Genomic DNA, 14,265 nt, shown 5'->3' on the forward strand with positions numbered 1-14,265 from the left:
GATTTTTTCCTCCTATATTTGCAAACTTGAGCTCCACATCCTTCCTGAACAAAAGAGCCAAGAGTTAAAATGTTGTGGATTTTAAACACAAGATCTGCTTTCTTGCTAGAAAATTGAAAACCCAATAAAATAACAATGACTCATTGTTAAACTCATTTTACAGACCTTTGAGAAACATGGTGACTGTGCACTCTCTTTCTCTCCAGCTCTAGGCTTCAACCCATTGAAATAAAGGAAAATTGTAAAGGGAAATTTGTTTTTCTTTTTCTGCATTTTAAACTTGAATATTCAATCATATTTTAAAAAATAAAGTGATAGGAAATGCCTTAGTGCTTGTGTCTTGGGAAAGACCAGCCCTTATTCTAAAATGTTTCCCTTCCTATTTTAAAAGATGTCACTTCTCTTAGGAAATAATGATGATAGCTGGCAAAATAAAATGTGGCAACCCTATATCAGTCCTGGTCGATGTTTGAAATTCTGCACGTCCATGAACACTGGTCTAGAAGCGTGGTTTGGGAAGGTGGGAATCTAGCCTTCACAGCACGCACCCCCTGGATGGCTGTGTGGAATGCAGATGTTTGTGCTTCTGAATCACAGTGTAAAGCAGGTGAGAGGTGTTAGGGGGAAGTAGAAGTGGCCTTGTCCTGGATCAGAGAGCAGGATTCTCATTCCAGCTCCATCATGGACTAGTCATGAAGATGAGTCATTAAAATCCCCATCTGCAAAGTGGAGACAAAAACCACATCCACCTTACTCACAGGGGTGTGGAACAAAGAGAATAATGTTCATGCAGCATTTTGAAAATGGGACAGTGCTACATAAAAATAAGGCATTAATCATAAAGGACACCATGTTTTCCTTCGGGGGAGTGGGAATGTGTGTAGGTTGGTAGAAAAAATATTTAATCACCCGTTATGCTGCAGAGACTGCGCTTCCCAAGAGCTACCACATGAGGGCGAAGTCTGAGGAAGGTCTGTCCAGTGATGGGCAATGGTCCCAAAGGAGGGGAAAGGGGTGTGTGTATCTGTCATAGAGTTAAAAGGTCTGCTAGGGACAAGCTCGTGACCATGGTTCTGGCCACTCTGGAGGGGCTTGCATGTGAAGAAGGGGTGGTCTGTATGAGTTAAAGCAGATTGGCCAGCGGGGCATTTGTTTGAGGGACCCTGATGTCTTGCGGTCACTAAGATTTAGACCTAGGAAATATTTGTCAAGTACAGAGATGGTACCGTCTTGTTGTGTGAAGTCTATAGTCTTGGAAAAGCAGGGGTTTACACTGCTGTACTTATTTCTGCATCCACAGCTCTTTAACCGGTGCCTGGCACATAGTCGGCTCCCAGGAAGTAGTTGTTGAATGAACGGTTGGCATTACTATTTGCTGAGATGAATATTACATTTTGTAGGGAACTGTTCAGACTCACAAGATAGAGCAACACCTGTCCTCAGAGTCAGACACACTGTGGCTGTTTCATGTGTCACATTCTTCCCCTCCAGTAGCATTGCACACCCTCCGTGTCTTCTAAAGGTTTATGCTCTTCTCTAACACTCAAGAGGCACATGGGCATCCCTGGCACCCTCGTCCAGTACCCCTTATTTGTAACCTCAGACCCTTGCTCTCCCACCCCCACTCCCCAACCAGAGACCTGCAAGAGAAGCAAGGTCTAGCCCAGAGGCAGGCTTTATGAAGGAGGACTGTGATTTAGAAACCAGACACCAGTTTACCACCTACCCATCACAATCCAGCATGAAAATCCATTCTTTTAGAACATCAAGGATGCATTATTAGGTTAACATAGGTATCATCCATGTTAAGTTTGTCTGGATGCAGAAAATAGCTACTCTGAGGATCCTTTTCACTGCAAGTTATTATTATTTTGTTTTTAACTCTATGTGGAGGACATTCTGAACACTACCTTTGCAAGAGTATAAAAAATTTTCTGGCCCATGTGAGAGTCACTTCCATTTCACCTGCAGACTTGGATCACAGGTCCTTACTACTCTACTGAAGAGTCAAATGGAGAATTAGTAGAATGGCTGTGGAAGCAGATAAGTAAATCTTAAGGCAGGGACAATTGTTGTCCCCACTTTGTAGATAAGGAAACTGAGGTACCGAGAGATTAAACTAACTTGCTGAAAGTTATATAGTTGATAACTTACAGATTCTAGCTTTCAGAATAGCTATTTTGTTTTTGTGGAAGAAGTGGCAAAGGTACTTAATAGTTAAGTCTTTCTTTTTTTTTTTAATTGGAAAGGGGATGTACAGAGCTTTAGTGTTAACTGAAATTGCTGGGAGATCTCAGATTTTCCATAGGAATCTGAATCTCCTGGTCCTTGCTATGTAAAAATTATTCCTTCTTACATTAATCTAAAGATATAATAAATAATGACCATTGTCCTAAGGTCTCAAGAACTTTCCCACTAAAAATATTTCCTAACAGAGAATTGCAAGCGTAAATGTTCTGCTTGAACTGTCTGTGTTTAAGAATCCTGAAAGATGTCTCATTAATCTACTTAAGAATCGACTACATTTTTGTTTAACAAATATAATTTTTTAAAGGTTTGGATGGCATTTCTTCTGGATGAGATCTAATGCCATGGGCAGAGATTGGAAACTTCTTGATGGGACTGAGAATTATGATTTTACATCTTTATCCACTTGTTGAAAGGGTAGCCCAGAAATGTCACACATAAGGCACCTCTTTAGTTCCCTGAGGCCTCTGTGTGTCACCCCAAGTCACAGACATGCAGCTCCTACTCTGCAGAAGCCCAGAAGTGGTCAAACAACTGACCTTTTACACATTCAGACAGAATGCCAAAAGCCCGTGTACCAATTGTTTGGGCGTTGCATTTGGCAAACTCTATAGCTGGCTCCTCCTTCTTGGTCTCCAAGATCTTTTGTTTCCTTGTCATCAAAAAAAAAAATCAAAGTATGGTCCAGCCCAGAACAGGGGACCTATTTGAGCATATCTTTAAACACAGGTTTCCATATATTTCAGAGAAGTATCCTAATTTAGAACTATGGCTTTTCTTGACTACTTCATTTTTAATCATAGGATTTCCCTTTGAAAGCTACAACCCAAAGGTAACATTGGACCAAGAAGAGAAAACCTAACCTTTTATTTTCTCAAATATATATTTCCTGTCACATACTATGCAAGACAATTTAAATAATGTGGCTTGGACTAGGATTTTAGAAATATAGCTTTTGAAGGAGACAGAACTAGGAAGAGATTAGAAAGTGAGGTGACTAACACAGAGTTTCTGTTCTCGCTGGCATTTGCTTGTCCTTTTCATTGTTTTGTGTGCATATGGAACTCTTTTAGGCAGAGATAACCTGATGTCAATCCTTTGGGATTGCATTAAATTGTGTTAACAAAAATTATAGGTGTAGATCTTATGGTTAAAAAAGTATAATGTTGAATATGCAGTTATAACAGGGAAATCAATTTGAAAACCAAGGCTAAATAAAATCTATTTATGAGAACCTATTTGCAGCTCATGACACTTTCTTCTTCACAGTCTAATAGGGAAGAATAGACATAAACCCATTACTTCTGCACAGCAAGAGATAACATCCCATAATATTTATGAGCTCAGGCTTTGCAGTCAGCATCTCTGGGTCTGCAGCTGACTCAAGCAAATGTCTTTGGCCTTGATTTCCTTATCTGTAAAAGGGAACGATAGTGGCTCCCACCTTTCCTGATAACCCTTAGGGTGGAATAGGATGTGTGTAAAGCATAGTGTCCAACCCGGCTGGCATGGCTCAGTGGTTGAGTGTCAACCTATGAACCAGGAGGTCACAGTTCAATTCCTGCCAGGGCACATGCTTGGGTTGCATGCTTTATCCCCAGTTGGGGGCGTGCAGAAGGCAGCTGATCAATGATTCTCTCTCATCATTAATGTTTCTATCTCTCTCTTCCTCTCCCTTCCTCTCTGAAATCAATAAAATATGTTTTAAAAATAAAATAAATCACAGAGTCCAAAGTAAGGAGTAAATAAATGTTATCCACTGCAATTATAATCATCATCGTTATCACTATATTATCATTAATGTCAATCACCGTCTGGAACTGAGATGGTTGATGAACCTGGTATGAGTACAGGTATATCTGAAATGGGCAAAGGTTCTTGAATTGAAGAAACAAATCAGTTCATTTAATAAATCAGTATGTGCAATGTTTACCAGAATTGGCAGCTAACCAGATCCATTTTACACCATAGCCAAGTGGTGGAGTTAACCCTCAATCTTTCCTTATTCAGGAGGTGGCAACAGCTTTGCAGCTAGCTCCTCCTCTCTGTCCAACCCATTCACTTCCTGCTGCTTTGTTTTCCTTCTACATTCCCTGGGATTTAGACCTCCTCTGCAGGCAATCTGTGTCCCCTTATTGCCATCTTTCCCTCATAAATTCTCAAGTTTACTTTCTCTTTCTGCTTTGCTCCCTACCCACCTCCACCTCTGCATACACACATTGTCACCTGCAGAAGAGAACTTCTTTGGTTGCTCTCTAGTCACCTGGTTTACTGCATGACTACCTTGCCTTTTCCTTTGTTCCTGGTAGGAAGAGCTTTTTATTTTCCCCAGGAAGTCCTGTCACTGAGATGGGAAAATAGGTTTTTTGGCCAGGAGCCTCCGGAAAGATAGTCCCAGGCCTGGAGAAAAATCAAATGTTCTCTTTGATGGTGGCATTATTCACTTGAAAGCCCCACTGGGACCTCCATGAACGAGCCCCCCCCCCCCCCCCCGACTTTAAGGTTCTCACACAAGAGTGTCATTATCCCAGTGGGATGGTTCTTCGCCTTCCCATTGAGTATCGCCTGTGGTGCTCACCCACAGAATGTTAGCATCAAACGATTGCTGTTTTTCTTTCTTCTACATCAATTAGCTCTCTATTTCTTGTTTCACTTTTCCATTGTGTTTACCCAAAACAATGCAAGAGCTGAGATTTCCTAATTTACACCCTGTGTTTCTCCACACAGGGATTCTGCAGCATGTATTAAAGTGACATGCAAAAGCAATCTGTCTTCATTTTTTTTATGACTGGTAAACCAGAGCCACTCAATTTGGAGATCAGTTATATTTTAATCATGCTCTGCTCAGTCCCAGGCATGCTGACACTTCAGCCATCCCCTTTGGAAATGGAAGGTTAAGAAAAGTCAGGATCTGGGAAAGGGAAATGAATGAAGCTCTAGGGCTTCCCTTGCTCCATCCAGGAAGGGAACAGCAGGTCAGATCACACCACCAGGGGCATGGTAAACACTGGCTGAATGCGGATGGCATTAACACCACCGTCACCTTATCTGTCGGGTAAGCTTCAGCAGCTGGAATCCCAGACATTGGCAAAGGCAGATTTGAGCAGTTGCAGCATCACAGTTCCTGGGGCCCCCATCAGTTTAGATGAAGCATAAGGTCTAGAGAAATGAAGAAGGGGTTAGCAAGGATATGCATGGAGTTGGATTCCCAAGGAACAGAGTGTCATGGCAGGGCCCCATGGGGAGCTCTAGGATGCAGATCAGGAATGAAAGCACAGACATTTCGATGGTCCAAGACGGGGAGGCTGTGGCTATGTGGACCCATTGGTGCCTGAGACTTCTACCCTTTTGAAGAAGTGAAACCAATCCCAGATTCCACTCTGAAATACTGCCTGCTCAGAACAGGACAGCTTCCCCCACTCTGCAGCCCAGTAGTCACCAGTTCTTCTGGCTCCAGAAGCAGCCTGGCCAGACTTCCATTTTGTATTCCTCTGTTTGTTTATGCAGAGCTGGGACACCCACTCTTCCTACATCCCCTACAGAAGAATGTCATGTCAATAAACCTCTATCCTAACTTTCCAGCAACTTGCCAGGCAGATATTGGTCTAGTTCTTTGGGCTCTTCTGAGTATAAGGCCTGGTGATATTTGGCATTGGCTGACCCTTCGCCTACAGGCTTGTTCCTCTCCGTGCTGTATCAGAATGCTCTGGATGAATTGGCTGCTGGGGATTTGTCCCATTTCTTCTGATGGATCAGCCAGGTTAGATGGCTTGCTGGTTATTCAGTCAGGATCATGGCTGGATGAACATTCCCTTGTAAGCTTTCTCTCTCTCTCTCTCTCTCCCCCCCCTTTCTCTCTCTCTCTCCCCCCCCTCCCTTCCTTTCTCTTTGTAATCAATGAAGAGCATATCCTCGGGTGAGGATTAAAAGAAATCACCTAAGTTCTACTCAGAATTCATTAGCCAAAGCGATCACAAGGCCACCCCTAACTACAAAAAGGATAGAGAAAGGCAACCCTACTACCCAGAAGGAGCACTGAAATTTTATGAAGCACTGTAATGACACCTCTGTAAAAGACATGGTAAACCCTAAGACATCATCCAGACGTTAAGTGATGTCACTATATTTCCCACTTGCAAGGGCCAGCTTCAATGTGCTGATGAGAGAGAGAACAGTTCCAGCCTGGCTTAACCACTTGCTAACTCTGTGACCTTGGGAAAATTAACTAACTTCCCTGTGCTTCAATTTCTCCACCTGGAAAAAATGCGGACTATATTTGTAAATTTCTTGAAGGGCGGTTATGTGTAGTAAATGACTTAGTAATTTTGAAATTGTCAGATGTAGTTCTTGATGACATATATGTATTTGCTGATTAGAATGGAATTATACTGCTAAGCATACTATTCTACAACTGGCTTTTTAAAAAAATATTAGGATGTGGTAGACTTTATGTATGTGTGTATGTGAGTGCCTGTGTACAAGTGTGTATATCGCTTTATTTCTAAAAATAGCTGCATATTATTCTACCTTAAATTTCTTAGGCAGTTCAATCAATGGCAAATGCCTGTAAGACAACTCAGGAAGCTCTTGGTTTCATGAATCTCCATTGATTGAGCTGTTTTCTGTGTTACTCCTCTCCGACGTCAGGTCTAAAGGCTGTGTCTAATGACATTCAGTGGGGGAGTATGTCCAGATCAATCAATACTTTAGTCCAGTCTCTCTGCTATTGATATCTTTATCTGGTGGCAAATATTCTCTAAGATTGTACTGCAAGTAGTTCCCCCACCCCCAATAGGAAATCATGTTCTTAGGCTTAGCCAAAGAAAAGGTTACCTGCCCATTAATGGATTTAGCTATGGTAGAGGATTCACACAGACTATGCCCCTTACCTTTCCCAGGTAAACACCACGCTGCCCCCTTCACTGTTCTCTTCCCAATTCTTGGCACCTGCTATGGGTCCCGTAAACATTTCTTGACTGATGTAGTTGTGACTTTGAGTGCTCCATGATCCTTATGGTTACTTTAACACTTTCTTTTAATATTAAATTTGAAACCAAATCTCTTTATTCCATTTCCATCTGGCTCATTGAAAGCCTTTTTCTCTCTCCTGCATTCCCCACTCCCTCTCCCCCATCAACTAGCATTTCTTCTTTGATGTGTTTTATAGCTTCTCTGCTTGTATATATCAAAGCATATGCAAACGCGAATCTTCAGCTCAGAGAACCTGATAAGCTCTACATCCCAGGCAGGATGAAGAACAAGTAGTGACCACTGCATGTCGAGCTTCTAAGGGAGAAGACTCTGGAAATGGGAGTCCACATCCAAGAGGTTTATTGAGAAGTGCTCTGGAGATCAACATTTGTAGATGGGAGGGGACGGAATAGAGAGAGGGAGAAGTCAAGCTGTGATGCAGACCCAGCGGTAGCCTCAGCCATCCCCACAGGCAGCCCTGATCTAGAATGGCCCTTCAGAGCTGACCCAAATTAGGCCAAGATGGTCAGGCCTTTAACTTTCTAAGTAAAGGTCAGTCATTGGACTTGGTCAGTCATTTGGCTGGAAGGCAAAGTAACTCTCTGCCATGGAGACGATCCCTAAAGGGTCTGATAGCTGAAAATTCTCTGCCACCGGCATTCCCTGCAGCTGGGATAAACCCTTCATTGCAGGGGCATCTTGGTGGTATATCTCAGTGTCCACCACAGGGCAGGACAGGACATTGTGACCATAGTCCAGCCCCTTCCGATGCCGTAAGCTCAGAGAGAGGGGATTTTTCTTCTCTCCCTGCCATCTTATCTGTGTTGGTGATAATGGCTTTAAACATCTTAATGTATTTTTCTTTCTTTTCATTATCCTTTAAGGTTTTGGTACAGCCTTTGCTTGTTTCTGCTTTTGCTGTCCTTGGCATAATCTTTTAAGAATACTTTCTTATTTTCTTTGCGCTGCTATGACAGTCAGCACATCCTCTGCATTATAATTGCTCTAAATATGGTCTCAGCATCCCTGTTCCTCTAGTTCTGAGGGGATAAGATGCTTCCAAACATGAGTTTGTTTAATAAAATGTGGACTAATCTGCGTGGCATTCTGCCACTGAGCATATAATTCCCTTTCCTTTTCTTTGAAGAAGCTACTGTTGAAGGGAACTTCCCCCTCCTTTCTTCTTTCATCCCCCAGATCATTTCCATGCAGCCCACTCGATGTTGCAGGCAGCAGGGGGAACAAGAATAGCATGAAGAATTGAAACTCACAGGAGGGCTGCAGCCGCCTCCCCTTGTGGATTTGGGAGCTGAGCTGCTAACGAGTGGCACAGTGGATTCATTTGAATTCCATCTCCCTTGGTTTCCTCTGCCTTCCCTCTGATGCTGGTGGCAGTAAGCAGTGAAAGCGCCCCAGGAGGAGGAGAGAATCCAGGGATTGAGATAATCCATGGTTTGAATAATCAGGAATTAGCCCTGGCTCCTTCATCTCCCACAGCTTTGTTTCCTGCAGCCACTGGACAGTGCCACCAAACAAGGAGAACTTCTGCAAGGGCCTCTGGGGAGATTTCTGTCCATTTGTTGGCACTAAAGACAGCTCCTGGAAGCTTCTGTCTTGGTCCTCTCAGTAAAGGCTCAGGTGCCCCAGGTGCACCTGGGGAGACAAAACATGAAAGTTCTACAGTGATAGATTCATAGAAAAGGGATTAACCTTTACAAATATGTTCATACCCGGACAGTCAGGCATCTGTCCTTCTCTGGTAAGCGGATAAGAGAATGCTCCCTGCAAAAACAGGCACACGTTTCAGATAAGGGATCACAGGAAGAATAATAGAACTGCTGCTTCTTTGTGCTAGGGACAAAGTCCAGCCTAGCTGGGGAATATTGGGGAATATTCACCAGCACCAGTAGAGAATAATGACCATTTCCACCTCACCCCCATAATTACGGCCTGGAGTGCCCTTTTCAATCACTCCACCTAGTTCTGGCTATTAAAGGGCAAGGGCAGCCTCTGTCCTATATAATTATTGGCCAGTTGGGACAGACCTACCTGGCTCCCATAAACAGACAACAATCTGCTACCTAGGTAGGAGAATCAGTGCTTCACATGGCCAAGGTCATGGTTTCACCTCCACTCCAGGGAGTTCTAAGCACAGGGAGGCTTTGTAGACTCTCAGATGCTCCATATTCCTCAGGGATGCTGATGCAGGCTTACCTTCTAGAGCTGAGACACAGTGCAGGCCAATTTAAAGTGAAAAATCCACTTATTACAGATTCACTGTCTCTGCCATTTGCTCCCCATAAATACTTTTTAAAAAATATATTGATTTTTTTATTGATTTCAGAGAGGAAGGGAGAGGGAAAGAGAGATAGAAACATCAATGATGAGAGAGAATCATTGCCTCCTGCACGCCCTCCACTGGGGATCAAGCCCAAAACCTGGGCATGTGCTGTGATGGGGAATCGAACTGTGACTTCCTGGTTGATAGGTCAACACTCAACCACTGAGCCACACCGCCTGGGCTCCCCATAAGTACTTTACCTTCATATTTTTGACTGTACGTTCTGAATAACAAGCCATGTCAGAGCATGACCTCCTGTGACCATGCCCATCCCTGCGTGGTTTGTGGGGAGCAGTGGCGTCTTCCTAGGGATCTTGCTAGATGCTGGTTTTCTGAATGGGATGCTGCCTTCTTCATTTCCCCAGGGTGAGAGGCGCTCTGTTTTCATTTTGAACCTGATTGCACAAGAAGCAGCTCACAGTTACTGGCTCTCTGTCCTCCGTTTCCATGGAGTGCCATACAGATGCGGGTAAGGGAAGGCTGATTTACTTTTAGGACTTGAGCCACCACCCCATCTGGCTCTGAGGTTCCTGAGAAGCTTTTGCAGTGTTGTCAGCCACCCAGTCTTTCATTGAGCAAACATGCCCTGAGCATCCACTGTGGTGCTGGCCCAAGGTATCTGTGGGCATCCCCGCGGCTGACACATTCAGATTCTCCCCAGGCTCACCCACACGTGAAGGTTTTGCTGTTCTGTCCACCCTCTCATTTGTGACTTTAGTAGGAATCGGTGAAGTGTAAAGACAGAAAGGGAAAGAAGTGCTGGGGTGAGGAGTGATGGTCTTCTTTTTAAAATTGCACAAGCATTTAGGGGAGGCAGATGGGCTTTCTGTTATCTTTTTCTGGAAATGGCTCTCTCTCTCTCTCTCCTCTGCTTGACTTTCTTAGCTGTGCCTGGACCGAGTCCTACTTTTTACTGCTCTTTCTGGATGGTTGGTTCACTGAGCTAGAATAAATGCTAGGATGAAGAATACCAATTTCGTTTTATTTATGTAAACTGGTGTATCAAAAAAATAAAATCAACTTGTGTATCGTGTCTGAGCAAGGAGACAGGGAAGTCCTATTGCATCAGGCAGACAATTAAATGAGTTTGGAAAGTTGTATTTGGTTTGTTGTTGACACAAGCTAAGTCCCTGGGTAGCTGTTAATTTTTCCGGGTGATTCCACCCATTTCCCTGTGGAACTTCAATGAACTACGCAGTATGGAAAAGATAAACCATACATCTTGGTTCTGACTTCCTTTTTGTTTTGTGGAGCTTCTTTACTATGAAGGGAAGATTTCTTATATTTGGGAGCAGCCTATGTATAACCGAGAAGGTAGAAAGCTCAGGTGGAGAACAGAAAGAGACAAGAATATTTCAAAACTATATCCAATCCATTGATCTAAAAAGGGCTATCTCATTCATCCATTAGCATAGTTAGGTAAACAGAAGGTAGCCTGTCTGATGATCCTTCTGATAGAATTAAATCAATAGTACCCAGGTGTGTTCTTCGTATGACTTTATTGTTCTATGGATATTGGTTGGTTTTTCCATTCTGTCTTCTTCTTGAAGGAGGACTTAAGTTTTTTTAAAAAAAAATATATATATCATAGAATAAAATAAATGAGGTAAACTTTGATCTTACATGATCAAAATATGGGACAAGATGAAATTTAAAAGTGCTTAACAGAATGAAGAATCTAAATGTGAAATCAAAGGCAAATTGCATTGAGGTTGGAGATGATTTAAACACCATTTTTTTTTTCTGCTAACAAATTTTAGGAGTAGCAATCCTACTTGGGTTGATAGGGGTTCTGGAAAGGAAAAATTATGAAATTCTAGAAGAAAAGATAATCCTAGTGCAAATGAGTTCTCTAGTCTAGTCCTTGGCTGTGCTCAATCATGAGTCTGTGGTCAGATGCAGGTCAGATAGTTGGCTGTGATCCAGTGGTCGGCAAACTGCGGCTTGGCAAACCGCGGTTCGCGAGCCACATGCGGCTCTTTGGCCCCTTGAGCGTGGCTCTTCCACAAAATACCGATTCTTCCACAAAATACCGACTTCTGCACATGGGCCACGAAGTTTCAATCACACTGGACGTGCGCGCCCGCACATGGTATTTTGTGGAAGAGCCACGCTCAAGGGGCCAAAGAGCTGCATGTGGCTCCAAAGCCGCGGTTTGCCAACCACGGGTCTAGGCTGAGCTATCTCACATGTTTGGAGTGTGGCTGGCTCTAGGCTAGAGTACCTTTTCTGGGACAAGTGGCCTCTCCTTTATATGATCATTCATCATCTAGCAGGCTAGCCAGGGATTTTTCACATGGTAGCTGGGGATGGGGTGGGGCAATTCCAAGAGCAAAAGCAAGAGTCTGCATGGACTCTTAGAGAGGCCTAGGCTTGGAACTGTTTATTGCCTAATTATTATGATCATGCTCATGGCCAAAAGTTGCAATAGTAGAAAAGGGTATAAGATAAAAAGTAAAAATTGTTCTTCATACCATCAGTTCCAGAACCAGCCCCAAGAGGTAAGACTATTATCAATTTTTATTGTTCTTCCATAACTTTTTAATTATGTGTGTGTGTATGTGCTTGTATGTGTGTGTGTGTGTGTAGATCTTTCTGTTTTGTCTTACATAAATGTGATCTTACATGTACACTTTTCACCTAACATATATTTTAGATTTTTTTAAATCAGAATTTTTAGATTGCATCTTTCTTTTGTATTGATGTACCATTTTTAATCTTTTTGTGATGGACTGATGGATTTTTAGGGTAATTCTAGTTTATTTTTAAATTCTTTTTTATTTTGCTTTTTCTCTGACAGTGTTGCACTGAAATAATAATCTTATACATATGTCTTTGCACAGTTATGTTTTGAATGAAAAACAAAAATACATATAGGGCATTATATACAGGACTATTAAAAAAATGTTAAAGGGGCTGTAAATAAACAGGTTTTTTTAATCCAAATTTTGACCAAAAATAGTAGCCTGCTTCTCTGGTCTGCTGTGCTCTGACCAGAGAGGAAATGGACTGAGCCAGTGGTCCTGTCAGATATCATTATGACTGAGCTCCACAACAGCTAAAACTAGGAGATGGAGACAGCCTTCTGGAGCTGCCAGTTTCCCTGTGGAACAACTCTACATAGTTTGGTTTTGACATTATGGACAAAGATTCAATATAAATTGTACAGTTGTAACCAACTCTGTCATTTTATTTTTATAAGTATATTTTTATTGATTTCAGAGAAGAAAGGAGAGGGAGAGAGATAGAAATATCAATGATGAGAGGGAGTCATTGATTGGCTGCCTTTTGCACATCCCTACTGGGGATCAAGCCCACAACCCAGGCATGTGCCCCGACCGGGAATCAAACCAGTGACCTCTTGGTTCCTAGCTCAGCGCTCAACTGCTGAGCCACAGCAGTTGGGCCAATCTGTAATTTTAAAGACACTGCCCATCATGTTATGTAATGGCCCTTTCAATGATGTAGACCATGAACAGAATTCAGATGAGAAGCTGAGATCCTTTGACTCAAGTAATTTCACTTCAGGAATTTATAATAAGGAAATAATCTGACAGGGAAAATGAATTGACTCAAAACATACATTTTAACTTCACATTATTTATGGTACATTATTAGCAAAATATGGGAGAAGACCAAAATATCTAACAAAAGAATAATGTTTAAATAGGTCTAATATGTGTAGGTATTAAAATGATAAATGTCATGACAATTTAGAACCTTGAAATAGAAAAAAAAAGTTACCTATGCTAAAATTTCAATTATAAAACATATGTGCATATGCATATTTTATAAGGCCTGGAAGAATAAAATACTTGATTTGTTAGATGTTTGAATTCTGCATAGTCTTTTTTAATTTATAAAAATTGTGTTTATTTTAAAATATTATTTGTAAAATGAAAAGTTAATAATCTGCAGGAGTTAATTTGTTGTCTAGAAAGAGTGTGAGCCCTGAACAAAAGTCTGTTTTTGTCAGGGACACTATGGATTTGACGAGGCTCTCCCTTACTCTTAAGGATGTTGTATATAATAAGATGACCACGTGCCTCTTTTTGTCTGGATCAGTTTCTATTTGAGCCTGTTGTCCCAGTACAATTGTTACTAGTACTTCTTTTCACTATCAGAGTGACTTTGTATAATAAATTTTATGAACCACTCCCCCCCGGACACACACATTATAAAGGACATGCTAACTATCCTGAAGGGACATGCTAACCATCCTGTTCTACCCCATTTTCTATTATATCCCTGTTTTTTTAAAGTATATTTTTTATTGACTTCAGAGAGGAAGGGAGAGGGAGAGAGAGATAGAAACATCAATGATGAGAGAGAATCCTTGATCGGCTGCCTCCTGGGGATCAAGCTTGAAATCCAGGCATATGCCTTTGACTGAAATCGAACCCGGAACCCTTCAGTCCACAGGCCGACCAGCCAGGGCTATTCTATCCCTGTTTTATTATGCATCTGTAGCATACATCATCCTTAGATGATAATTTAGCTTTCTATGGCTTAGAAAGTCTTTTACAGAGCAGTGATTTCACCTTGTGCCGAAAGCCAAAGAAGAATATATACGCATCATCAGTGAAAACTTAAAAGTATTGTCCATTATGTTATATATGGTAGCCCTTTTAAAGGATCTTATAAAATTTCTGAAAATTTGAAAAAGTTTCTCTCTGCTAATAACTAATCATCTTTCACTGTATTAG

General features: G+C 41.9%; 1 protein-coding gene across 6 annotated transcripts in view; it reads left to right on the top strand.

Annotated features, from left to right (window-relative positions):
- LRRC3B (leucine rich repeat containing 3B) overlaps positions 1–14,265 on the top strand; it is a 76,875-nt gene that overhangs the window by 51,747 nt on the left and 10,863 nt on the right. The gene's annotated exons all lie outside the window — the stretch shown is intronic.

This window comes from Myotis daubentonii, chromosome 14 (genome assembly GCF_963259705.1).
Source record: "Myotis daubentonii chromosome 14, mMyoDau2.1, whole genome shotgun sequence".
Classification (NCBI taxonomy): domain Eukaryota; kingdom Metazoa; phylum Chordata; class Mammalia; order Chiroptera; family Vespertilionidae; genus Myotis; species Myotis daubentonii.